The 26221-nt window shown below is 36.8% G+C and overlaps 1 protein-coding gene across 7 annotated transcripts in view; it reads left to right on the top strand.

Annotated features, from left to right (window-relative positions):
- Positions 1-396: 396 nt before the first annotated feature.
- Positions 397-26221, top strand: part of LOC107093192 (band 4.1-like protein 1) — a 122911-nt gene continuing 97086 nt past the window's right edge. For all 7 annotated transcript variants that reach the window (XM_015388075.1, XM_015388070.1, XM_015388069.1 and 4 more), the window contains exon 1: positions 397-538. The gene's annotated coding sequence lies outside the window, so the exon portion shown is untranslated. The remainder of the gene's footprint in view (positions 539-26221) is intronic.

Genomic DNA, 26221 nt, shown 5'->3' with positions numbered 1-26221 from the left:
AGAGAGAGAGAGAGAGAGAGAGAGAGAGAGAGAGAGAAACAGAAATATTTATGTTACATGAATATATAGATATACCAATATCTCTATATGTATATATATATAATTGACCAGCTAACAGTCAGTGGGTTTCAAGTGTCTTATGTTCAGTGACCATTCATTCCACGCGCAGCGCATGAATGCAGCACACATCAATCAGGGATTATGTCACCTTTTATTTATTTCCTTCTTTCACGCGCATGTTTATTTTGTTAACATAATGACACTTGTAGATAGAGACACTGAGATTTCTGAGTGTTTTTTTTCCCTCTTCGCACACATATGCGCTGTCTTCTTCTGCTTCCCCGCATCTGACAGCGTCCCTCCCTCCCTCAGTCTCTCTCTTCTCCTCCTCCCTCCTTCCCTCATTACGCCTTCCACCGGCAAAACACCGACCCACTCCCTCTCCTTCTAACCGGGAAATAAACACTGAGCGGCAGCAGCAGGACTGAACGGTGCGCCTCATCCATGGTCCTCCTTTGGATGCATGTCTGACAGGAGGGTATGTTTCAGATTCTCTTTCCCCTTGCAGCTGTCTTCTTTGCAGTGTAAGCACAGGGTTGCTGTCCTTACATGTTAATATTTTACTCTTTGTGATTTTTCTTCTCGTTTTTCATGCGTATGTCGCTGCTGATCGCGTTTTAATACTGCGCGCTGCGGTGGAAGACAAATTGTTCGAGCGGAGGCTGCTCCACACAGGACTATTTTATAACAGGCGTGGACTTTACCCTGCGCTCTCAGCTGGAGGGGGATGAATTAAAAAGAAAAAACATGAAATCCTGGGAAAACAGGCAGGAGCAAGTTGTTGCGTCGTTTTTGCGCCTACTGGCCCTGTCAGCTTGTGGAGCATATAGCCACCAGGCAGCCAGGGAGCAATAAACAGTGTTCCCTCTTTGCTGCTACTTTAACGCCCTAAACACGCCATAACATTTCTAGTTAAAGCTGCTGCTGTGAAGGCTTCAGAGATCAGCTGCTCTGCTCGTGGCCCAGTCCGTCAGGGCAAACTGGATCTGCTTTTGGATTAGTCCGTGTATTCTCAAACACACCCCTTAGTTACAACGCAGCTGCAGTTCCTTGTGTACATTTTTAACATGTACTCATATCAAATTCAGCTTTTTGACTTGTAGAACCACTCCTTGAAGTATTTTGAACTGCATCTCTCTTTTCTCTCTACTTTTTCTGAGATTGTTCTGGTCAACCCCATTAACATCAGAAGCAAAAGCATTAATGCTTTTATTCACACTTCAATTCATGTCTGATTTTGACTGAGCCATTCTAGCACATGGGAAAATCTTTGCTCTCAATCGGTCCATTGTTTCTCTGGTTTAGAGTTGTCCTGCTAAAAGGTGAAAATCTATTATTTCAGGTCTTTAGGACAGTTTTCTTCCAGGATTGCTGTGTACTCAGTTTTTAGCAATCTCCCAGTTTTGAAGTAAAGCATCCCCCACCGGATCAAGCTGCTTCCACCATGTACATCAATCTGAATGGTGTGTTCAGGGTCTTATTTTTTTAAATTGTGGTCTAATCTGACGAGAACTCCCTTTTCTTTTCCCTAGATGTCTTGTAGTAAACTACAAACTAAACCTCCATTGGCTTTTGATTTCAATAATACATTTTTCTTTCAACTTTTGAATAAAAGCTAGATAGGTTGTACTCTTCTTATATCCTGGTGGAATAAACAAAGTTATGTGAAATGCTCAAACCTTTGGATATTGTTTTTGTGACCCAACCCTGCCAAACCTCTAACCGCTGTAACTATAGTGAGATTACATAGCTCACACGTGGACTCCATGTATTACTTACTTATCGTCTGAATTTGTTGCTGTGGAATTTATTTATGGGCGTCAAAGTAAAAGTGGCTGAATCCAAAAGCTTCAAGACTTTCATCGTCATTACCAGAACCCCAGCAGCCATTCATTTTTGAACCCCACCAGTATGCTGCTGTTAGTTTTGACCAAAGTCTGTTGTTGTGACGTAATAGAGTCTGTAAAAAATGAAGGGGTGTGAATAATTTTGAAAGGCACTACGGATGTCCCATCCTTTCAAACAGTGAAACCCAACAACAGCTGCAGAGTGTGGTTAAGTTGTAGCTTCGAAAACAAATAAAGGAACTTGCCCTTAGCTAACAGGGAATGTCAGTTAGGTTTTCCCTGTGTAAAAGGCAGACTAGTGAAGAAATCTCTCTGCAGAGGTGAAGCATGCCTAGGCAATCCCTTGCAGGCCATGCAAATAGCTTCACAATCATTCCCATGCCTGTCACAGCCTATGTAGAAAATATTTCAGCCCACCGTAGGATATCAGGGGATCTGGAAGAGCTCCACTTTTTATCTTTAAATTTTAATGTATACAAGTTTTCTGATAAATTATTGATATTTCATAATACATAAATAAAGTCTGTAAGTGCTGTTGTTCATCGGTTACGACGGTGGCAAAAAATTAAAAATGTTAGTTCAGCACAAGACTGAACCAAACCGTTATCTAACGCAAATGCATTGAGTCTTGTACAGATTACAATCTTTCTAGGGTTTCAATATGGAATTTTATTCGATACAAACAGAAATATCTGCCTTAACCCTTTCATTTTATTATAAGCCTTGTGATGTTATTGTTTGTCTACTGAAGCAAGACAAAAAACACCTAGAGCTGTCTTGTTTGTGCATTTAGATGAGAAGTAATCCGGTGTAAGATGTCTCGAGGAACAGATCTTTCGCACCAACACTCATTCAAGTGTTCCTCTTGACGATGTGTTCTGTAAGTGGACGGAAAGACCCACTTCATGCACACTTGTAAGGTTCCCTCTTGTCCAGGGCGTTCAAAGGATTATATACCAGGTTTTATCAAGAGACACACAATAAAAGCGATGTCTGAGATAAAGATGGTAAATAAATACACTACAAAATGTGATTAGGAGACCAAACAAACAGGAAGGCAATAAAGACACAGATTCCTATTGCGAAGGAGATTATTTTAAAAATTTGAAATTGGTTATCCATATGGACTTAACCCTGCAAAGCCTGCAAAGAAAACATACACAGATTAAAAATATTTAAAAAAATCCTTCCCAAAACAGATAAACAGATAAACTGTAGTTTTTGTTCATTCAGAATTTTTAGCCTCTGATTGTAATAGATGAACAACAGCACTAAGAGATGATATTCTGCATGAGTCTGAAATATTAATATTTTTTCTGTAAACTTGTACACATTCAAATTTAGATTTTACATTTTCCCTAATTTTAAATTTTCCTATTCATAAAACAGCCTCAAAGAGAGAGGAGATTGCTTTTTACTGCAGCTTTAACTTTATCATATTCTGCAGACTTGGTTTCTTGCAGGTACAAAAAGTCAAACATTTTGATTAATACTCAAATAGATCATTTCAAATCTTGTGTTTTAATTCAAAGTAAGTATTGATCTAGCCTTTTTTTAATCACTAATGTTCTTATGTGAGAAGGGATTAAAGCATGCTTTTAAAAACTGACCTGTTGGCACTTTTACAACTCTTTTTAACCCTTTTCACATTGGATATTTACTACAGTAGCAAATGCAGTTGCACAGCATTCTGCATAAACCGAGTAGTAATGAACATTTATATAATCAGCACTCATTAAATAGGATCAAGTCTTACTTTAACATCTGTTCTGCTGGTAGATTATGCGGCAAGAATAAAATAAGGTCTGACGGAACCCAAAGGGACCCCACATCACGGGATTGTAGTCTTTGACATAATCCAATTTATACAAGTAATAAAAATCCTTCCTTCAAAAATCTGACAACCAGGTATTAAACCACAGGAGGGTTTTGTAGAGGATGAACAGTTTGAAGTTAGATGTATATATTAGTGTCTGGGTGGTTAATCTAGTGTTTTGTCTCAATAGAAGTAATATTGAGAAATTGTCTTGGCGTTTTTAATGTTAGCATAGTCAGTATCGCTGTATTAGAAAGTTTAATTCATTATGTGCTGCCTTTAGTCAACAGTTCATTAGATTCATAACAGAGCTGAAAAGGGATTAAAAGGGAAGGTTTGAGAAAATACAATAAGCTTTTAGTGCAGTTTTGGGGTTCATGATGAAGCAGTGTCCAAACATTTGAAACCACCTCCCAGAATGATACGTTTGAAGCCTTCCCCTCCAAGCAAATTTACTGTGGATTTCACACTTATCACTTGTTGCTCCTCTTTCACTAGTCCACACAAACACATTTTTATCTCTTCTAAATTAATTGTTTCCAACCTACTTCTCGCTTCCCTTTTTTTAACTTCTTTATCTGTCTGGAAGTGCTACAGCTCCACCAGGTGTGACATAATGGCTCCTTAAGCTTCGGAAGGTTTCATCTTTACAATTACGCTTTTCTGTGTAGATACCTTTTTCAACTTAATGTGGATGAACCCTAAATTTGAGATCCTGATAATTTGGTTTTGTCAGTCTTCCCCTTTGACAAACCTTACCCCGTTTGGTACCCTCCTATTCCCTATTTATTTTTCTCTTAGACAAACTGTTATATGCTATATTTAAAGATGACTCATTTATGCAAACAATATCTTCACAAAAGCCTAGAAGACTCTAGACTTGGTCAAATATTTAATATAGTTGAGTGACCTAGCTAAAAAAATGTGATAGACTTAAACAATTCTACTAACTACAGCTGCCTGAACATATCTTAGCAGTGCAACTGATATAGTATATTTCTATTACTGTGTACCTTTTGTCGTTACCATAGAAGCCGCTGAATTTATTCATGAATAGCATTTTGTTTTTTTGTTGTTGTCCTCTATGAACAAATTTCTTTATGCAAACTGCAGCTGTTCCTAGAAACATATGACAGGAAATGTCAAATACATGAGTCATGTGTATACAGACGTAGAGAAAGACAAAAAAACTAAAAAACAAACTGTTTATTTAATCCATTAAGCCTTAGCTTAACATTTTCATGAATCATGAAAATTAATATTTAGAAAATATTCAAATCTCCCATATAATTTAATTTAAATTGTATAAATACCGTATTAAACCTTTAATTGATACCCTATTTCCTTTGATGTTGGGACTGATTCCTTCACTGCTTAATCAAATTGTATGAAACATAATAGATTAAACCAAAGTTGTATCTACCTGACCTTCAAAAGCTCTGAATGACCTCTGAAGTATAGGATAAGGTGCAACGGGTGAACACAATTTTTATTTGTAAAAGCAATTTGTGAGACAGCCCAAACTCCTATCATAAAGGTCGGCTTCCCCTGGACCCTGCTTTTCTTTTTTTTTTTATAACTGGTGAAGCTTTTTGCTGTAGCGGCTCGTATGGCTTTTATACCTCATCCGTATTAGCAAGGTAGCTAAGATCTAATTCTTGCAGCAAATTATGTGATGCACGTCCTTCAAAGTGAATCAAACTTGCAGTTTATCCATATTTCCTTTTACGTTGAGCACATGTGAGGTAAAGTCTTACTCCTGGTGAGTTCATGTCGCTTTTATGTATTGACTTCAGATGCCAGAGGCTTCTGTAGGGATTTTGCAGCTCAGCATGCTGCCTACCAACATTTGCAATTTAAATGAGCAAGTATAAGGCATCTGAAACAGCCGTGCTCTTCTCTCGCTCTGTTTGGAGGCAATCATTCCCTGCCCTTACAAGTTAACCCAACCATGTCATATTAAAGTTTTGCAAAATGAAGGCCACTATTTCTTACCTGTCAGAGCCACCAGGTGCAATAAAATAGGACTTTTTTCCTGACTTATAGTAAGAGTCGTATATGTAGTATATGGCTTAGAAAGCCATAGGACAGCATCCTTTGTCTGTACGTGTCCTGTACTTGACTGTCATTGGTTTGGGCCCAGTCAAACGTTACGTGACCCGTCATGATTTTGTTGCTTGGTGAGTGCGGTCACGTCTCCTCCTGTCTGCTAAACTCCAGTGACTAGTCAAACACAGGCAAGCATCTGTGTCCTCCATACTTTTGAGGATTCTGTAAATTAAAGCCCTATGCTTCTCAAATAAATGCATAGCACCTTTCAGTGTAGGCACAAGCCCTAATAGAGGTACAAAATGTCATCTGCTGCTAATGTTACCTCACTGATGACTGGAATGGAATAAAACAGGACTCATTTGAACACATAAGTGTTTTGCGTTTTTTCTAAAGAGCGATCTTACCTCTATAGAATATAAAACCTAATTTTCTTTGGAAAATCTCTGCAGATAAGTGGTCTTCATAAAGCAGCTGTGTAGTTCAATTACCTTGAGAACACTTCTTATAGTGAGAGTGGGACTCTTCTGACTTTTATTACAGCAGACTCCTTTCCATATTACTTCATGTAACTTCGTCTTTTAGTATTTCTGAACATCATGTTCCTCAAAAATGAAGGATATTTACTTCCAGATCTTAAACTTCAATGATTTCTATCCTAATTATAGCAATCCACTTAGTGATGTGGTTGGCTTGATACAGGTTAGGGATTTGTGTAATGGTGTACAAGGCATTGATTAGCAATAATCTTGATTGCATCAGTCTTTGCGTTTATTTACAAAGGACCCGTTGGAGTATTATATAAGTTATCTAATAAGTGTTGTGGTTTTACTCTTTGCACACTGATATGGTTTGATAGGCTTATAATTAGACATCCAATTTAAAAGAGTAAACGAGGTGTATAACAGAATATATTAGGAAATATGTAGTGATTATTGAATATTCCTGATTTGACTCATCCACTTTTTATGTTTTTCTTAGGGCTATTTTTTTAGTCAATAGTAAAAACAAAGCAACTAACAGGTGTTCCTCTCTCTCCATGATCTTGTCCATTTTCTTTGCATATTTTGGTTGAATATGCTATGCTTGTGAAAGCAGATAAAACTCAACTCAAATGATACCATGGGTAATCTTGAAGCTCATATTTGATCAGAACATGAAAGGAAAGAGGGGATGACATACATTTCTACCACCTGTAATGTAGTTTTTTGCTGCACAGGCCCCCTCTTTCTACTGTTTTTGTCCTTTTAGGTCTCTTTCTAAGAAGACATATTAACAAAATGTCCTCAAATGTTGTTATGTTTGCTGTTATCTGACACTTTCTTTATAAAAATTGAAGCTGACTAAAGACTCTGCTGTATTGGCCAAATTTCCTTTCAACTTTGCCAGTTTCATAAACGCACAGAAATCACATGTTCAGTAAAGCTTGACAGCATTTTAAATGGAGGGAGCTACTTGAGTGCTTAAGAAACATAAATGAGCCCTAATGCTTTAGCTATAGTACTTCAATATTTCTTTATCTGTCTGAAAATATTATTGTCTATGTAAGAAGTGCCACTCCAGGAGGTGAGAGGTAGTTGCAACATAACGCCAACTTACTTTTTAAGTGCGGCTCTAAAGGACATACAGAATCGAGCAACAGCCATTAGAGCAGGGATACCAGATACATTTCCTATTTCACTCTGTGGCAAACCAAGGCAATCATAGCCTGAGAGATAAGATGAACCAACTTGTAATTTAGTTTCCTGAATTTAAACTCAGAAAGATTAATCGTGAATTATAAAATTAAGACAGTCCTATTTGTTTGTTCTTGTGCTTGGTCTAGAAGGAGGTTCATACATGGAGATATTTTTTAGACTTAAACTGCTTGAAAATATTTTCATCCGTGTTAATTAGCCAAAAAAAAATCGAAACAGAAACTGCGTCTAATTGATTTAGGGAGGCAGAGTTTATGTCAGATTTAGGCTTACTTCAGTGAAGCTTAAAAATGAGTGGCAGGTTTCCATTTCAAAGCTGGCAGTGCCTTCAAATATATAAATACAGCAATATTTAAAGAGTTTGGTTTCTTTAGTTAGATCTTCCTGGGTTAAAAAAGAGACCAAATCCTTACCTTGCCTATGATGACAATAGAGGATTACCTAATACCATTTCCTGGTGGTGCTTCTGGTTGTTTTTGTCGAGAAACTGAGTTTTTCCAGCTGCAGTTTGCCCTCATATGTACAGTAGAAAGGCTAAATATGTTGATCTCAAGTCCAAAATAAATAGAATTTTTTGTCATTGGCTCGTAAGCATGTGCATGTAATGGAGAGAAGAGCCTAGCATACATGTGCCATCTCTCCAGCTTGTAACCCGTTTAGTGGTTAGGGCTGTACGGACTGAGCTACAAACTTTCCAGCTGTGGGATCAAGTTTTAAATCTAGTGTCTTCTACTGCCTCTTTGTGTGCATATGACCCCTTATTCAAACAGAAATCTTTGCAGATAATTGAAGTCTAACATTGGATCTGGGATCAGTCTTTAACATCCTCCTCTCACATTTGAAATTAAATTGAAACAGTTTCACAACATTTTTAGACAGATTAGGGGAAAAAAACACACAATATAATCTGCACTTCTTATAATCCCAAGATATTCAGCCCACATGTATATACCAAAGCTTTTCAATATGACTCTGCTTTTGTTAGACGCATTTGTTTCATATTATGTATTGATGTCTGCATCTATATTCATACATTCAGAAATTGGCTAACCCTGCTGCATAATTGGGCGGTATGGATAAATGCCAAGAGCTGCAGAGGATACTGTTGTTGAGTCTGTCTTTGCAATCTCTGATGGTTACTTTGTTGTGATTCAGATTGTCTTTTCGTTTTTTTTCTTTTGATCATTTTTTTTTAGTATTTGTTTATAAGTCAGTGGAAATGACCTATGTGTCAAAGGTTGTGAAAGGAAACTTTTTGCTTTCTATAAAATCAATGTGGGCTGGATGATAATGTTACATGGTCCAAGTATCAGAAAATATGAAATGATATTATTCTATGTTTTTGTTGAAAGCTTTGATAAAATCAGTCTAGGTCTTATACTGTAAAAGTAGTTTGAAGAGTTTCGTCACAATTTTTTCAAACCTTTTTGCACTCTACAAGTTACCAACATAATTGTATTACAGTTTGACATTAAGTGGGACTTGATAAATGTGGATTTTTTTTGGAAAGTGCTTGCAGTGGATTATGAAAATAATTATAAATATGTTTTAAAATTTATTGTTACTGAAATATTTAGCATTTAGTAAAGATTGACTGATATCAACTTTTATAAGGCCATGCTGGTACCGATTATTTTGGCCTCAGCCTAAGCAAGCCTTGATATGTGCTGCTGATTTTCTTTTTAGGCCTAATCTAGTACTTGGCGATATGGCCTATGAATAACTATTTTTTTTTCAGTTTGAGTTATAATTTTCTTTGCTCCATACTTGTTAAGGATCCAAGGTTTTAATAATATCAATAAACCCGTCTTCTCCACGCTATATAGGCGCCATGTCTATGTGCAAAGTGATTGTTCTCCACATGCCCCTTTCCTGTCATATGCGATGGCTTGTGCAAAAGATTCGGCTCACTTAGCTGTTTTTAAGCTGAGGTTTGCTGTTCAGAGCAGTTTTGTTCATCTTGGAGAGACTGCCATTTTTCATATTTGGTTTGAGGTGTTGAAAAAGGTTTGTTGTACTGCTTTTCACTGTTGCAGCAGGGGGTCTATTGCTCCACCTCTGTTGCAGAAAACCAATACCAGTTCCAAACAACAGTTGATTTTATTCCTTTCTAGGAATCAAACTTGACGCACTCACCGGTAGCCACAATGCAGCTCACTTTTTGTGTGAAGCTGTTACTTTCCCTACTCCAATGTAAAAGTAGAGCTACGGAAGCTCCAGGTAGCCAAAAATGTGCCACAAAAACTCTATATATTTGTTTTCTAAATCACCTGCAAAAAATCGCCTTTATTAATTCAATCATTCTTGAAGCTGATGTTGCTTTTTTCTTCCACCATTTACATGAAAAAAAACCCAAAGCAAAGTGTTAACAAATGTTAAACAAGTCTAAATTTAAACAAAAAAAGCAACATTTATTAGCAAATCTTTAACTTCAGTGGAATTTCAATCCAAGCACTGCACAGGATCTCCACACATGGCTGCTAAATACACTGATGGATAAATGGATTTATGGATTGATACCAATACAAAACAGACTCCCTACTAAAGAGTGCAATGAGTTCAACCTGGTAGTGGCAATGTTGCCTCCACTGATCAAACAAAGAATAGATTTCTGGCTTGTAGATGCCTGTTTAGTTTAAAGTCATTCATTTCTCAGTAAAACGTGAGCGTGTCTTTCAGGATTTGCCGTGGATGAGCTGAGCTTTTATTTATCATTCAGGTCAATGTTTATTACCAATTCTAAAAGCTGTCCAGATGGGCCTGATGTAGGGCATTGTCTTCATTCAAAATACTGTTTACTGTGAGTAGAACAAAGGATCTGGATACCTGATAGGAGATGGTTGCAATGTCTATTGATTGCTGAGTAACAAAGCTATCGTTGTAGTAGAACACTGAGGTACTACACTGTTGTTGTTTGCCAAATGTGCTCCTCTGTTCAACCCTCCTAACATTACACTAATGCTGTCCTTCTGTCTAACAGTATAATCAGTGGGGTGACGTGCCTTTGATGTAAAGCAGCTGAATTAATGCTCATCATAATGAAGCCTCCACTGCATGTGTCAAAATAGTATTTTTAGGGCAGCCTTCAACATTATTTAGCTGAAATAGAGTGTCAGAGAGTTGCCTACAGCTATGATCACAATTGTTTGGTCCTCCCAAGTCTCTCCATTGAGAATCATTTCCCAGAGCAATTGTAGTCTTGTTGTTCTCTTTCTGATCGAGGACTGTTTTTTGCTTTTGGTTTACTCTCACGCAGCTTTGGGGAATTTATTGCCTTCCGCAGATTGCATCATTTAGTTTTCACAGGGATAGCAGACTAGAGAAAGGGGACCTATTTCATGCCCTTCGACAGTTTTATTTGAGCATTCTATTTCCTGCTGTCGCTCATATAGCGGCTCAGGGTTGATGAGAGGCATCAGCCTGTCCTTCTGAAGGAGAGTCAGTGAGCTTTAAGTCCTGAGCAGCAGTGCCTTTGCCTGCCTCAGCCCCATCACTGCCGTGAGTCAGCAGGCTCTTGCCCCCTCCTACTTTCCTCCTCTGCATAAACCACACTTGCTTCCCTCACTATAGCTGCTTTCTTTGAACAGATCTCATGCCTCTCATGGATAGGACCTATCATGTTGTTTTTTTGACTTTGATCATGAGCGTTGACGCTTAATTTTACCTCCCTGTCACAAAGCAGAATGTATATTTTTGGCAAGGCGTGTGAATATGGGGATAGAACATTTGACTGTTATATTCGGGCTGTTTATTGAACAATCTGCCCCCGAAATATCTTTTTCCAGCTACTCTGTTTTGGTATCTTTGGACAAACTGCACCAACAGCCATTGTTTTCCTTTGGCTACATCACACTTGGTAGTCATTAATTAAAGCCTTGGCATCCAACAGTCATGGAGGAAGACTAATTCTATTGTCTGCCCGTGTTTATTTCTCTGATTTTCACGATGTGGGATTTTCCAAGTCTTGCTCCAGTAAATGGAGAACCACAAGGCTTTGTAAAAGTATTTATACCCTGTCAAATGTTTGATTTGATCATGCTACAATGTTTTATAAACTACACTGTGTCTCATAAAGATTTCATGTCAAATTTCAACAAATACAGATCTTAATAATTTTGCTTCAATCTCACTTTGTCAGTTCTTTGTAAAGCCTCTTTTCTCTGCATTTTGAGCTGCCACATTTCTCAGTAGGATTCAGTCCTGGACTTTGACTGGGCCAGTTCAACATATGATTATTATTTGACCTAAAGTAGGGCTGAAACAATTAATCAGATTAATCATAATTAATTGATTATAGAAATAATAGTCATTTAGTAATGAATTAATCGTTAACTGGAGTATCAAAACTAAAAAAAACCTTTAGCTGACAGAGAAACCAACTTAGAGCAGTAATTATATCAAAATTGTGAAAAAAACTAAACATTTTGCATTTAAGATTAAAAAAGGTTTTTGTCTGTCAATATGCTCTATCCAGAACTCCTCAAGTGGAAAAGGTTTAATTTCACCTGGTTTAATTTTGTGAAAAATTTTCTTTAAAGAACCTCAAGCTGTCCGATTATAAATCGATTAATCGAAAAAAATTTAACCGATTAATTGATTAGCAAAATAGTCGTTATCTTCAGCCCTACTTCAATCCAACTGATTCAGTTCTTGGTAAAGCCTTCTTTGTCCTGCAATTTGAGCTTCCACATTTCTCAGTAGGATTCAGGTCTGGACTTTGACTGGGCCAGTTCATCATATGAATATTATTTGATATAAACCATTCCATTGTAGTGCTGTCTGTATTGTGGGGCCATTGTTCTGCTGATTGCTAAACCTCTATCTAGTCTCCGGTCTTCTAAGCCACTAACTTGTTTTCTTCTGGTATGTTGCCTTTGTTTAGTTTCACACATCTATCCATCAACACAAACCAATGCTCCTGATATTCTTTTGTAATAATTTACCTCACTCGGCTGTAATCTTCTCCACAACTTTCTCCCTAACTTGTCTGCAGTATGTCCTGTTCTTTGTGCTGCTGTTTGTTACTACATGTTCTTTAACAAACCTCTGAAGCCTTCACTTAACATCTGGATTCATACTTAGATCTACACATGCACCATCTCCATTTGCCAAATATTGAATTAAACGTGCTTTTTATTACACTGTATCAGAGTAAACAGATAGAAAACAAATTAATGGCATAACATACAGATTTATGTTCTCAAAATAAGAAAAATGCATATACTTTTCCTCCATTTCACCATAATGTTGACTTTATTTTGGAAAATTAAACTGCGTGAATACTTTTGCATTCTATAGAAAAAATGTAAGAAATTAAACAACAGAAATATTCAACTTGCTACCTCTGAGTACATTCTATTCCCATTAGCGTAGAAACAATGTTTGTTTGGGTTGATTAAATTGCAGATTGGAGGTAAAGCACAGTTAAATTAAGCCCATGGCAGCTAGACTGAAATTAAAATTTGTAGTTGCCTCTTTGTGCTTCACAAGATATTAATCCCATCGAAGGACCGTGGGTTTACTCTGACCTCTACATTATGTTCCACTGGTAATTATACTGAATGATGATTGCGCACCAAATGCCTAGTGAGTCAGGTGTTGGTGTAGTCTGTATGCAGGCTGTGCTACTGTTGCCTCGCTATAGCTGCCCTGATTTTCTCACTGATGTGCTGTGTTCTTGCTCAGGGGTCATGTCGCCTGGGCTTCTGGCTGTTTTCTTTTTCTCCTGAAAACTTCTTTGCTTTCCAGATTGTCGTGTTGCTTCCAAACAGGTTCAACAGTTTGCAGTGCAGATCCAGGCGAAGCCATTGTCACGTATGGACCAATGACTGTGCACTCACGATTAGTGTCTGTGTTTGCTGTTCTAGGTTCTGATCCGTGGGCGCACTCGACAAACATTGTGTGTGTTGAGAGCCTTTTGTTGCTCCTCCTCACCGTTGTTGCTGTGTTCCCAGCCTCACGGAGGATCAACTGTACTGTTTGCACACCCTGACTTTCAATCTGGATTGTGTATTTCTGCCTAATCTCTAATTCTCTGGAAGAAGACTCTATATATCCTCTCTGTGTGGTTTCTAATTTGGTTGCACTTGTTTTGTTGCTGTTGACGGTGCCAGTCATAGTTACATAGTCATAATTACACTGGAATGCATTTAAATTATAGTCAAATGTTAGGATGGCCTATGCCATTTTTCCTTCCTAGACTTTAACTGGATGTCTGATCACTTTCTATAAAGCTGATAAAAACGTTTGGTTATTACATGAGAAAAGTTAAAATCTCCAAGAGATATCAAGCCCGCTACACTTAGTGCTATACAACCTATGAATTAAACATGCTTTTTATTTCACTGTATCTGAGTAAATGAGTAGAAAACATATGGATGGCTTAACAAGTTGCTTTATCTTCTCAAAATAAAAAAAAAACAAATTTCTTTCCTCAACTTCACCATAATTTTGACTTTGTTTTGGAAAGTCCAAGGGTTGGAATACTTTAGCAAAGCATTCTATAGAAAAAATTTTAAAATATTCAACATGCTTTTTGTATTTATATAAGAGCTCGTCTTCTGATGCTTTTCTTTAAAATGGACGGTTATCCAGAGTTGATGGAAGATGGGTAAAGCTTCATAAGGAAAAACGCTGGAAGAAAACCTGTTAGAGGCTGCAGAACACTGTTACTTTAAACTATATGCTAATAGTTAGTTACAATGGATTGAGGTTAAATCATAGTCAGATGTTAGAATGGCCTATGCCATTTTTTCTTGCGAGACTTTAACTCAATATCAAGAGATATCAAGTTCACTATACTTGATACTGCTGTTCCTGAGATGAGAAGAATTCAAGATTTATGAATGCATGTGGTGTGATTTCCTAATCTTAAGGTGTGACGTCGGGATTTAAGGACCAAAAAGCATCAAAGGTTTAAAAAAAGAAAAAAAAAAAAAGAATCAGGAATCACATTAGATTGAGCTCTGTAAATCAAATCCTTCTTTCCCTCTTATTCTGATACATCTCATGTGTAAGTGGTTCAGGGGTGATGCAGGCTCTGCTGGGAGTGGGTGTGATCATAGATGATGAGCCTCCAGTTACAGTATACAGCAGTGGTGTTTGGAAAGTTCTATCTGATGTTCTGACTACTCTGCAGAGGCCTGCAGTCGTAGGTGGTGCTTTTTCAATGCTACACACTGATCAGCATGCTGAGGACGATACAGCTGTACAAACTTGTTTCAGCAATTGTCTTGTAGGTCTAATTAAGCCATCAGGATGGTAGGAAACATATAACTGTTATAGTATGATTGAGTCATTTCTCTTGGGTAATCATGACATGATCACAGCTATGAATATGCTATACTGTGGCCACTTCATAAGTATAAATACATATATTGCCATACATATGTTAGATTGCCAGCTGGTGAGTGATTAAGAGATATTTTGTGTATTTCTTTAAAATATATTGATGAGCAATTGGTGGTTTTATTTTGGAAAAAAGGGTGAAATGTGAAAGAATCCAGAAATAGCTTACCTTAAAGTACACAACGCTGCATAAAGGCTTGCCATTGGAATCATTGTAAGGAGCAGGATAACAGTAAAATTGAGTTCAGAATGCCTCAGGGATTTATATAGAGATTTGGCCGGGTGTGATGAAGGGAACGTTTTTATACCATTTTTAAGACACACTTGGGGAGGTCGACCTACATATGTCTGAGTCAAAACAAGAGAACAACATACCTATAATTGGCTCCTCCTTTTGTTGAAATTGCTTCCATGTTAGTAGGATGCAATGTTTCGGGTTCTCATTCAGAAATAATAATTGCTGTGGCTTTATGTTTTATCAGACTTAGTTATAACTATATTCTAATATTTAACAAATGCTCTTAAAGTCTGTCCTCTATAAAATCTTATAGGAAATTGAAATTATCTTTAATTTATTAGAGGAATATTAGACAATAGAGACAGTTATTTTTTTCAGATAGCACACCTTCGACTTAATGCAGCTAATAGTGCTGTTGTGCTTTAGTCTTAATCTTGTGACCAGTCCCTGAGATCACATTTTTAAAGACTTGTCGCAGCATTGACTACATTTTTCCTAGGTGTTAAGGTCTCGGAAGGTTTAGTCTATACCAAAACTTCAGTGGCATTCAGTGTTTCACAAAAAAAAAAAAAAAAAAAAGGTTTGCTGCATTGAAATGCATCCATTAAAGACTTTTACTTTTAGCCCTCGGCCTCCATCTGTCGCCTCTGCTGGCTCTGCCTCAAGCTAACTCTAAGTCATTTAAATTCTAGCTGTATGTGTGCACTCCTCTGATTTTTCCTAGACGTTATGTTTATCAGCTGACAGTTTTATTCTTTATAATAGTGACAGGTAATTAAACTGAAAAAAGAAAAATTATATTTAAGTGAAAAAAGTGTTAGCATTTGTGCTTCAGGTAGGGCTCATCAATACAGCAGATGAACTGAGATGTTGTGTGAGCTCCTTAACTGTCATCTGACTTCTGTTTACAAATGACCCATCGCCTGGCTGATGGGTCATTTTTAAACAGAAGTCATGAATACTGGGGATAAACTGGGTTTATCCTACCTGCAAACTTTCAAAATAAGAGCCTTAAACATGCACTTTTCATTTCAAATTGTAGATTTTCAAGATCATTTAAAAGGGCTTACACGATCACCTCTGCTTGTGATACAAAGCAGCCTTGAAGCCGGAAAGGTTGTGTGACGCTTGGTGCAGGCACATAATTACCTCTGTTGAAGTGAGATGTAAATAAACCTTTAAAATACATTGCTGGGTTCATCATGATGTTTGGATGGTGCACCCCTGACAAACATTTGCAGGTGTGTTTAGTTTTGTCCACATTTCATGATTTATGACACTTTACATGTGAGGCAACATAGTACGATTTTGGCAAACCTGATTTCTATTGTTATCACAGCCCTTAATTAAACAAATATTTTCTATGCTGTTGCTTTAGGGTTTAAAAATGAAAACATTTTGAAGAGTGAAGTTCTCTTTGCGATCATAACTGTCTGCCAAAAGATTTGTGCAGGATTAAAAACTTGAATAGTTCTTTGTTTTATGACAACAAAAGATCAAATACATAGATTGTTCTTAGCTCCAATTATTTTGCATCAAGATTCAAATGCATAGCGTGCTGTAAAATCCGTCTCAGGACTAGTAATAGATTTTAGTAAGTCAGATTTCCTTCACTGTCATCCTTGTTGTTTTGACCAAATAAAGCACAATTTTTCTGCATAACATTTCAAATGGATGAATAAATAAATTCTGACAATACAGTAAAATTACAACTTGAACTCACACAAATATTATGTATAAATGTATATATGTATAATTTAGTGCTTATGTCTAAAAAAAGTCCTTAATATATCAGTCAATATTACTCCAAAAGTCCATTTAGTGAGCAAATAAATTAATTTATGTACATACAAACATGCATTTACACATTAACATGCCTATGCACAGCTTTATTCATACAATTCTGAACCATACCACACAACCAAAACCACTGAAGACATATGTTCACACCCATCTACAGAGATTAAGAGTACTTACTGATGTTTGCTGTCCTTCTTCCGTCTCATACTTTTTAAAGAATCCAGTTTGAGCCTTTTCCCAAACAGTCTTCCTTGACCTTGCTTTAATTCAATAGCGAGTTTGCTCTGTGCTTTATTGAAAAGCAGATTCTTTTCATGTTTGTTTAAACATTTCCAAATTTGAAATTTAGAGTGTGGTCTAGTGTGGTCGTGACCCTGGTGGCTCTTTTCTGCAGCTTTCATAGTGGTGTAAGTGCTGCCCTGTATTTTTTCCCCCTGACTTCTATATGATAGCTCGGGTATGGTGAGATTGGTGAAAAGTAGAGATTACGTAATACGTTTTAAATTAAAAGTTGTTTTGCTTTAATTAAAATTGTGATACTTCTAGATAATTAGTCTGGTCTGGACATATATATGATGTTAGGCAATCCTTTAGTCAATAATTACACCTAAGAATTGTATTTCATCTACTCAGTCCCCCTCTACCCCATGTATTTTGAAAATCACATCTGTTTTTTTTTTTTTTGTCATAAGTTTCAAATATGAAATTAGTTATTTCCAAGTTCAAGGATAATTTGTTTTGGTCAAACACGCTTTTATCTACCTATGATGTTGTGTTATGTAAGAGCTGCTGTGACCAATAAAATGCATAGAATATGTTTTTATTTTCTGCAAACAAAAATACTTTGAAACAAGCATTTTATTTATTTGTGATAAAATTAGAAACCAGTCGAGATTTTGAATATAGTGTATCTGTTTCGTTAAAACTGTGGTGTGGCTTTATTATGACAAGAGGTAAATATCCGATTTAGTCTGTATAATATATCCATACTGAAAATTGTGGTACAAAAACAATGAAAACATGTGTCAAAGTTCAGCTTTGGTTTCTGACAGAAGAAAGCATTAATGGGTTGAAGTAAATAATTTAGTTTTCAAGTAGCAAATGCAAATGGACTGAACACTTTAAGATAGTGAGGCTATCTATCTAAAATGTTTGCATGGACCTTTGAAGAGCTCGATGATCTCAAAGACATTAAGGAATTCTCAGAAAGGATAAATGGTTCAGGATGTGTCAAAGTTTGAAATACTGCAGCAGGATTTGAAATAGGAGGCTGATGTAAGACAACTTTAAACTCATTTGAGTCATAGTTTTCAAGGAAGTCTAATTTAAACCTTCAAGTTACAACTGGAGAGAAAGAGGTGCCTTTTTTTCTTTCTATTTGAGGTTATTGCTGTTTTTTTCCCATTAAGCGATAGAAAACATAGTTTTGACAAATATCCTTATAAAAATATTTATTTCAGTAGTTTTTCTGAGTTTCATTATACGTGCTCAAACATCTTGACAATACTGCTGTTGTTTTCCCTTTTTAGTCCAAAAGTTCAGGTTGTTACTTTCATTTATCATAGCTGAATTAGCTTCATGCCTATTGTTCCTTTTAACTATCTTGTTCCTCTGTGTGTCAATATGATGTTCTTACTCCATTAATAAGTATGTTGATTTATTCTTAGCTGGTATGCTCATCTGTTGCAGGCTTGGCATGGAAGATATTCAGATTTTTTTGTCACTACCAAACCCACACTACAGCTGTGGCTCATGGAGGAAGTTAGTGTTTCTGTATTTAAGGGTGGTCCTCTCCACTTAGTTTTTGATTGCTCATGCATTTGTGTTATCTTTCCCCACAGAACACTCTTACTTCCCCCCCACCTCCACTCAGAGAGCGGTGAGGCTGCATCTCATTGCCAAAACCCAAATCACTGTTTTGGCATCAGCGTTTATTTTTCTTTCTTTTTTCATGTGACTGATAGCTTTTCTCTGATTGCTCCGCACTTTTCAGAGCATTTTTCACAGGCAGGTTCAGTAGGTTTTACTCTGCACGTCCTTATCGCCCATAGATTCCCTGTCTCATCCATCAGTTTTATTTTTCTCTTATGTTTTTACGTTGGCAGTGATAATGAGAGGCTCGTTTATAATTCATGGCGTGATTGATGTCCCTCTGCTAGCCGTTTTTATGCTGCAGTCTCACCAGACACTTCCCTGCCAGCAGCGTGGACGCACTGCCAGAAAATCCACTCGGCACATCAGGACGATTGGTGTTGGCTTTCAGCTGCCATTTAGAAAACTACTCTCAGCCGTCCACATACACTGGCTTCAGTTTATAACAAATAGATGAGTCTGCCTTGAGCAGTTTAAAAGACAGGCTTATAGCGTCACTGATGTCTTTCTGTATACTCCGAGCTTGTCCCCATTCACTCCTAAGCAAATAAGGTTGAGTTCTTGTTTAGCATCTTTATAAATCCTCTGACACAGACACCATCTAGAGAGAGAGTTTCCTTTGTACCACGGCTCTGATCCAAATAAAGACATGAATGGCTCTATAGAGGCAGCAGAGTTGGCTTGGACGTGTGCCCGCTGCCCAGCTCTTTGTGTTCCCAGCGCGACATGCTTGTTTCAAATCCCCTCCCTCGATCTGCCGTATGGCCTCTGCTGAACTGGATGGTGGTCAGTTCAAGGGTGAACAGGATGAGCAGCTCCCACAGCTACGGTGTGGTCAGAACTGATTATTTGCTTCCTTTCTGCTCAAAGCAATCATTGAGAGTAAATCTTTTAAGCACAATAAACGTTTGATTTCTCATTTCCAAACTTTATGGCAAAACAACACACTGAAAATAATATATTGATGCACTCCTTCGGTCAGTCCATGTAGAATTGGCTTAAAATGAAGCATGAAATATGATGGCCTGAGGGCGCAGGCTTCAACTGATTTCTGTCACACAGATGGAAATTTTAACTGCTCAATAAATTGTAAAATTGTATCCTTTCTAACACATTTTGTGGTGTCGTTTTTGTTATTTCACCTTGTCTGACCACTTTAAAAGGGCTAAAAAAAAAGGCCCAGGTTTGTCCACAAAATATCATCAAGTTGAATTATCTATCAGTACAGGAGACTGTTATTTCGAACTAAGAAAAGTAATATTTATTAAGCCAGGAATAGAATAGAATAGAAATAACTTTTATGTTCCATCAGTGAGGAAATTCGGGTACAACAGCATCAAAAATACAGGCAAACTGAAACATGCAGATTAACTAGAGGGTATAAAAACAAAACAAACCCAAATTTCGAAAATAAGGGTAGGAGACTGTACAGTTATTCAAGAATAGCATACTCAGGTTCAACAATTGTTCTACTAAGTAGGATTATTAAAAAACAATGACATAAATGTAAGTGAAAAAACTGATTACTTATACTCAATCAAAGATGGTAAAGTAATAGCAAAAATATACTTTGTTTGACTTTGTTGAGAGCAATAAGAGTTATAAAGTTTAACATTAGCTTGGAATAAGGAGCTGCGATTACGCTTCTTTGTGCATCTAAGATGCAACAGTCATTGATGGAAGGAGCTGTCCAGTTCCATCACAGCTAAATGCATGTCATGTCATAATCCAACAGTGATGATTTTTTTTCCCCACCAGATTTGCTTTGTCTCCCACTACCTGGACTGGGTCAGAAGTTATTCTAGCACAGAGCCTATGGCGTAGTTTGGTGAATCACTGTAGGACTGTAAACCCGAAATAGTTCATAATACTCAAAACTTTTGTGCAAACCGTTAACATTGTTTTTGAGTAAATACGTTACAATATCTGGGTTTGAAGTGCTAACATCTATTAGATCATAATGTCAAATGCTGTGAAAAATATAAGCACTTCAAACTTAAATATTTAACTTAAGAACTTTGAGGTAATTGGTTTCCACAAATGTTTGGAGTATTCTGAACCTATTCGGGTTTACAGCAACTTCAGTCTGCAAGTTCCGGCATCCCTTTACTTTTAGATGTGTCCCTATACAACAAACTGGAAACTAATAATTAGATAGCTAGCAGTACTTTGGATAACCTGGCTTGCAACTCATTGGTATACCGGTGTCTGGAGAAATATTCTTCCCTGCAAGGGCTGCATCAACAGTAATGTTACTCCTAGAATTGGAAGGAAAGAAAATCAAGGGAAAAAACAGCCTCTTAAACCTTTTAGACCCCTGGATACATTTCATCTGCTCAAGTGGAGGCCTAATTTTCTGTTTACTTGCAAGATTGTTTTATCCTTCTTCAAGGCCAAGGTCATAAGTTTAATACAAAATATTCAAATGTTTAATATTTTATATGTAAGGGCTTATTCGTTGGCCACTGAAGAAATTAACCCGATTTCACCAAGAACAGTATCTTTAAAAATTAATGTAGTCTTTCTTTACCAAGTCCTGCTTTTTAATAGAACTCTGTATGCAGCCATAGTTTGTATTCCAATTCAGTCATCAGACTGGTCAGTTGCATTCATATGAGCCTTTCATTGGCTGATTCACTATAATCCCTTAAGTAGCGCTTGTTCATTTCCTCTGCCCCAAACAGCATGTGCTGCAGCCCCACTATACAACTGTTTAACAATAATGTGTGTGTATTTAGCTCACACTTCATTAGGAGGAGTTGATTACTTCCTGGGACTGGTTCCACTGCGAAGGACAGAATAGCAGCCCTAGTGCAGAATTAAGATTTGTGTTAAATTAATGAGCAAAAAAAATAAAAGAAAAAAGGAAAGGATAATGGAAAGGTCATGGATAGATGGTATAATGAGAGTCAGGAGAGAAACACTTTCCAGCAGCAGAAAAAAAAATTAGGGCAGAGAAAGAAAGGTTGATTAGATGTTTATATCCCTGATGATCGCTTATTTGAGCAGTGTGAATCGGTAATTTGAATTATTCTGTTAATGTTTGCCTTTAGTTCATACATGCCTTTCAGGAAAAATATTTCATTAGCAACCTTAGCTTATCTACATACATATGCTTTGGCTGACAGTCTGAAGTTTTTCTATTTACTTTAGTTTACTGGTTCTTATTGATACATGTTCTTTCAATAAAATAAAAAATTAATACAAGAAACTTTTTGAAGATAAACATTTGCATAAAACTTGATCATTTTCATATTCTTTAGCGGACATACAACTTCACTTATCCCTGCTACAGCAGCAGACACATAGAGATTCACCTCTTGCTGCACCTCACCCGATTGGCTGAGAGTCAAACTGTGAAATGTCTCCCGATGTTTAAAACGTTAGTAGAAAATCTGAGAGCAAGTGTTGTTTGGAGGTATTTTTTCTCGCATGGTGCTGGCTGTCTTCTACTAGTGGATAGAAACTTAATTAGCCCTACAAATGGTTTAGCATCTGAAATGATTGGACTAAAACTACAGAAGTACAGAATAGAACCAACAAAACTTCAACCACCACCACAGGGGGTCTCAGTCCATTCTATCCATCGGATTTGCAGTCTATTAAGCATACAGGAAAAAGACAAGAGGTTGGAATCAATAACGTCTTTTGTTATAGCCAGGCTACATTTAAAGAACAGCTTTGGATTTGGCCACTTTATTTTACAATAAACTTGTATAGAAGGAAGTTTCTCACTAAGAAAACATTACATGAAAGAGAAGGTCTTTTGGAATCAATAAAACTTTCAACATGCATTGAAGAAGTCTTCAGGGTGTCCAACATGTACCGGGACTGTCTCCTACTGACGAGTGTGCTACAAGGAACGGTGTCGCCATCAGTTAAGAAATTGCTACCTTTGTCAAAAGTAATAAGTCTTAAATTCTGCAGGATGTTGCCATAACATTGATGAAAATGTGTTTTGGTCAAGTTAGGAAATCAGCAAAGCTCAAAGTAATAGGAAAGAACTTTATTTGCTGACCAATGCACTTTGGTATGTGGCCTAGCAGGAGCTGAAAGCCTTTAGTCAGCATTAGTGTTATTCCTAATGCTAAGCGTTACTGGAGTCTATACTTCACATAATCTTTAAGCCTACTCCATGCACTTTCGGAGTCTCTGAAGTCCTGCTGGAAACTTTTGGAACTCTTTAAATTTGTTTTGGACATTTAAACAATCATTTGCTTCAATGGGAAAGGAGGGAAGGTATTAGAAATCAGGTGCTATGTCAGTGGAACAGCATTCTGAAAGCAAACTTGGTTCGGATTACTGCTGACAGTACCCCACGGGCACCACAGTGAATTTGCTCTAAAACATGGCTTTCTGAAAACGTGTCATCTTAACATGTCCCATTAGCAATTAGCAATAACTAAATGGTTAGCATTAGCAAAATAAAAACTTTCCATGTGTAGACTCCTGGTGGAATATTACCTCTGAAACAAAAATTTAAAAATTCTATGTTTCATTATAGCAGTCGATAATGAATGATTGATTTATTGAATTGACTTTAACCTTCTAATGCTTAACAAAAAGTCTTGCTCTTTTGCAGCCTGAATGGACTTTAGATATGACACAGAAAATGTTTTTTTATTTTTAAAAGCTCCTGATATTTCAGTGAGATTAATATTCTTAAATATATTACTGATGCTGAGATTTGACTTTGGTTTGCAGAGTGATTTGTGACTCTGTGGCATACCTGTTAACAGTTAACAGTCACCAGCACCAGATACTATGTGCATTTTTAAAGAAATTGCTTCCCTAGAATTTGATCTATGTGTCTGTTTTTTCTTAAGGTCATTATAGTGTCCCTTTTTAAATAAAATTACGAATAAAATGATGATGTGATTAAACTTCAAAAGTTATTGTAAAGGTTATATTAATGATCCAACAATAAAATAGTTTGGTTAATATGTGTAAACATGTTACAATTTGGCTTGATAATATTATTTACCAATGTCAGTAATTAGGGACACTTTTGCTTTTATGCAACATGAAACTGGGACAGATAGCGGCCCTTAAGGGATAAAGATGGGGGTTTGTAACACATCCAATTTCGGTTTAACCTTGGTGGAGCTTTGTTGGACTTGGTTACTCCTCCCCCTTGTACAGAAAAGTCAATAGTTTAAGCCTTGGCTTTCTGTGTGATAATTAACACGTTGGAAGTCAGACACAGGAAGGCATCAGAGGTGAGGTCCAAAATTTTTGCCTTGACCTCTCTTCTGGCTTTTCCTGTTTAGTAGTTTTCATGAAATCCACTGTTAATAATACAACTTAAAAATTTATGAACTTCACTGGACTGCCCCACTTTTTCATTATCTTGTTTTATGTTATTCACTCATACAATGAATAATCTAGACAACAATCCAATAAATCAATTACCCCTGACTTAATGGGATGTAGCATTTTTCTGTTTATGAACAATAAATATGTCTTGATGACGTATGTGGCATTTTCCTCGGATCAATGTGTCCAGAGAAGTGTGGACTATTTTCAGCTGGAACAGGGAAGATGAATGGATGCAGCAGGGTGTTTGCCCATCTCAGTGTCAACTCATGTACATCATTGATTTCTGTATCCCTGTTTGTCATGCTCACTTTAATAACCCATGCTTATTATGCTTTAAGATTTCTCATATTTCATGGTTGAGGTGGCTGCTCCTTTTTCAACAGCCCCTCCGTCTCTTGTGGCTTTTTGTCGTGTTTGCATGAGTACTTAATGTCTGAAGATAAAGGGAATGACTTGAGACCATTAAATCTAGTCACCAAGATGATTGGTGGTTTGGGGAAAATCCTGATGTATTATTGTTTGTCCTTTGAGTCGTGCTCTGTGGAGCTTTTTAATAATAATGTAAATGATTTTTATCAGTGAAATGTCTGGCTTTGAAAGTTCTGCAGAAAATGTCCGTGTGTGGGTGGCTGCATACTTCAGCTGTAGGAGATCTGTTCTTTCCACAGCTGTGGCAATATTGCGTCAGATTATTATTATTTCTTATTAATTTCACATAATCAAGTGAAACCCTGGAGAAAGTAATTGGCCAAATAATATTTTCATTTGTTTAAATAATTAAGCTGTGAAAGTTAATTTGATTGAGGAACAATATTTTCATTTGGGGAGTAACATTTTGAGCTATATTGACTAAAAAATATATAAAAGGTGGATTTTGTTTTAATCACATAATTCAGCTCCTGTGGGCAAAGATTTTCTAATAACTAAATACTTTTCTGTTATTGTAGACAAATTTTGTTTCCTGTCTGTTGTTAAATTGTGTGCATATTTGTAAAATCTGAAAGGGTTAGAATATGTTTTGAATTGGAATTAATGGAGCTTGACAGATTCTGAAATTACATGAGCTTCACAATTTAACATGGATTATTTAACATTTTTACCTTGAAATATTTTGCAAGATGGATGTGTAATATATCAAAGCAATGTTTAGATTTATATTTGTTATTATTTATTCCAGTATTTAACACAATAGTAGGATTTGGCTATAAGGTAATATATTCAATAAATTAAATTTTTTTTATTTATTGAAAAATCTGAATTTTTGCCTCCTATGCACTCCTTGAGCTTCTATAGTTCAGAGTGCGGTCAGTCTATCACCATTTGTTTTTTGCTGTAAACTCAAAATTGATTAACTGTTGATATAGAAAAATCTGGGATTTTACATAACATGAATGCTGGTGTATAAATACAGTGGAGATGAAAATCAGATTTATGTATCCCACTTCTTAAGGGATACATGGACGGTGGAAGCTGGTGTCTTTCCCATGCATTCGCTCAAACTGGCAGCACTATATTCTCCTCCTTCCATAGGGCCCTATCTCACCTTGGCGATTTAGCCAGCGTATGCCTAAAATCCCAGAATCTTCTAAAATCCTGGAATACACTGAACTTTCTATGTATTTTTTCAATTTTGGGTGTATACGTAGCAAAGTCATAAGGACCCTGGAGCATATGTCCAACGACAGCCTAACTTATGCGTAACGCACGGCATAATAATACCCTTGAAATTATGCTCAATACAGTGTCATGAGGGGGGCATCAATGCGCCAGAGGCACCTGGTCTGCATTAAAAGATGTCTTTCATTGTGCTATTAACCTAGCTGCTGTTTACCGCCCGCCTCCAAAAAAAAAAAAAAAAAGGGAAAAAGAAAAAGGGAAAAAGAAGGAAAGTAGTTGCAATAGATTTAGTGTTATGTCTTCTGGGAAGTTTGTCGGTTGAGACAGTGGAAGGATCCATCACACTCACCTTCTCGCTCACCCTATGATGCGGATGCTGCCTGGAGGAGAACTTTTCCTCCTGTGAACCACCTTTTATACCAAAATGCTGCCAAAATGCCATTATACAGTAGCTGTAAGTTAGAAACACACTCAGTGGTTGTCTGCAATACATCAAATATGTTGATATGCCTTGATATAAGTTCTTGATAAGTTAAGCATAAATTATGCACAAGTTACT

Source organism: Cyprinodon variegatus, unplaced genomic scaffold (assembly GCF_000732505.1).
Source record: "Cyprinodon variegatus isolate N-32 unplaced genomic scaffold, C_variegatus-1.0 Scaffold412, whole genome shotgun sequence".
NCBI lineage: Eukaryota > Metazoa > Chordata > Actinopteri > Cyprinodontiformes > Cyprinodontidae > Cyprinodon > Cyprinodon variegatus.
The sequence above is the reverse complement of the archived record's forward strand: the minus strand, read 5'-3'. Positions and strand labels throughout refer to the sequence as shown.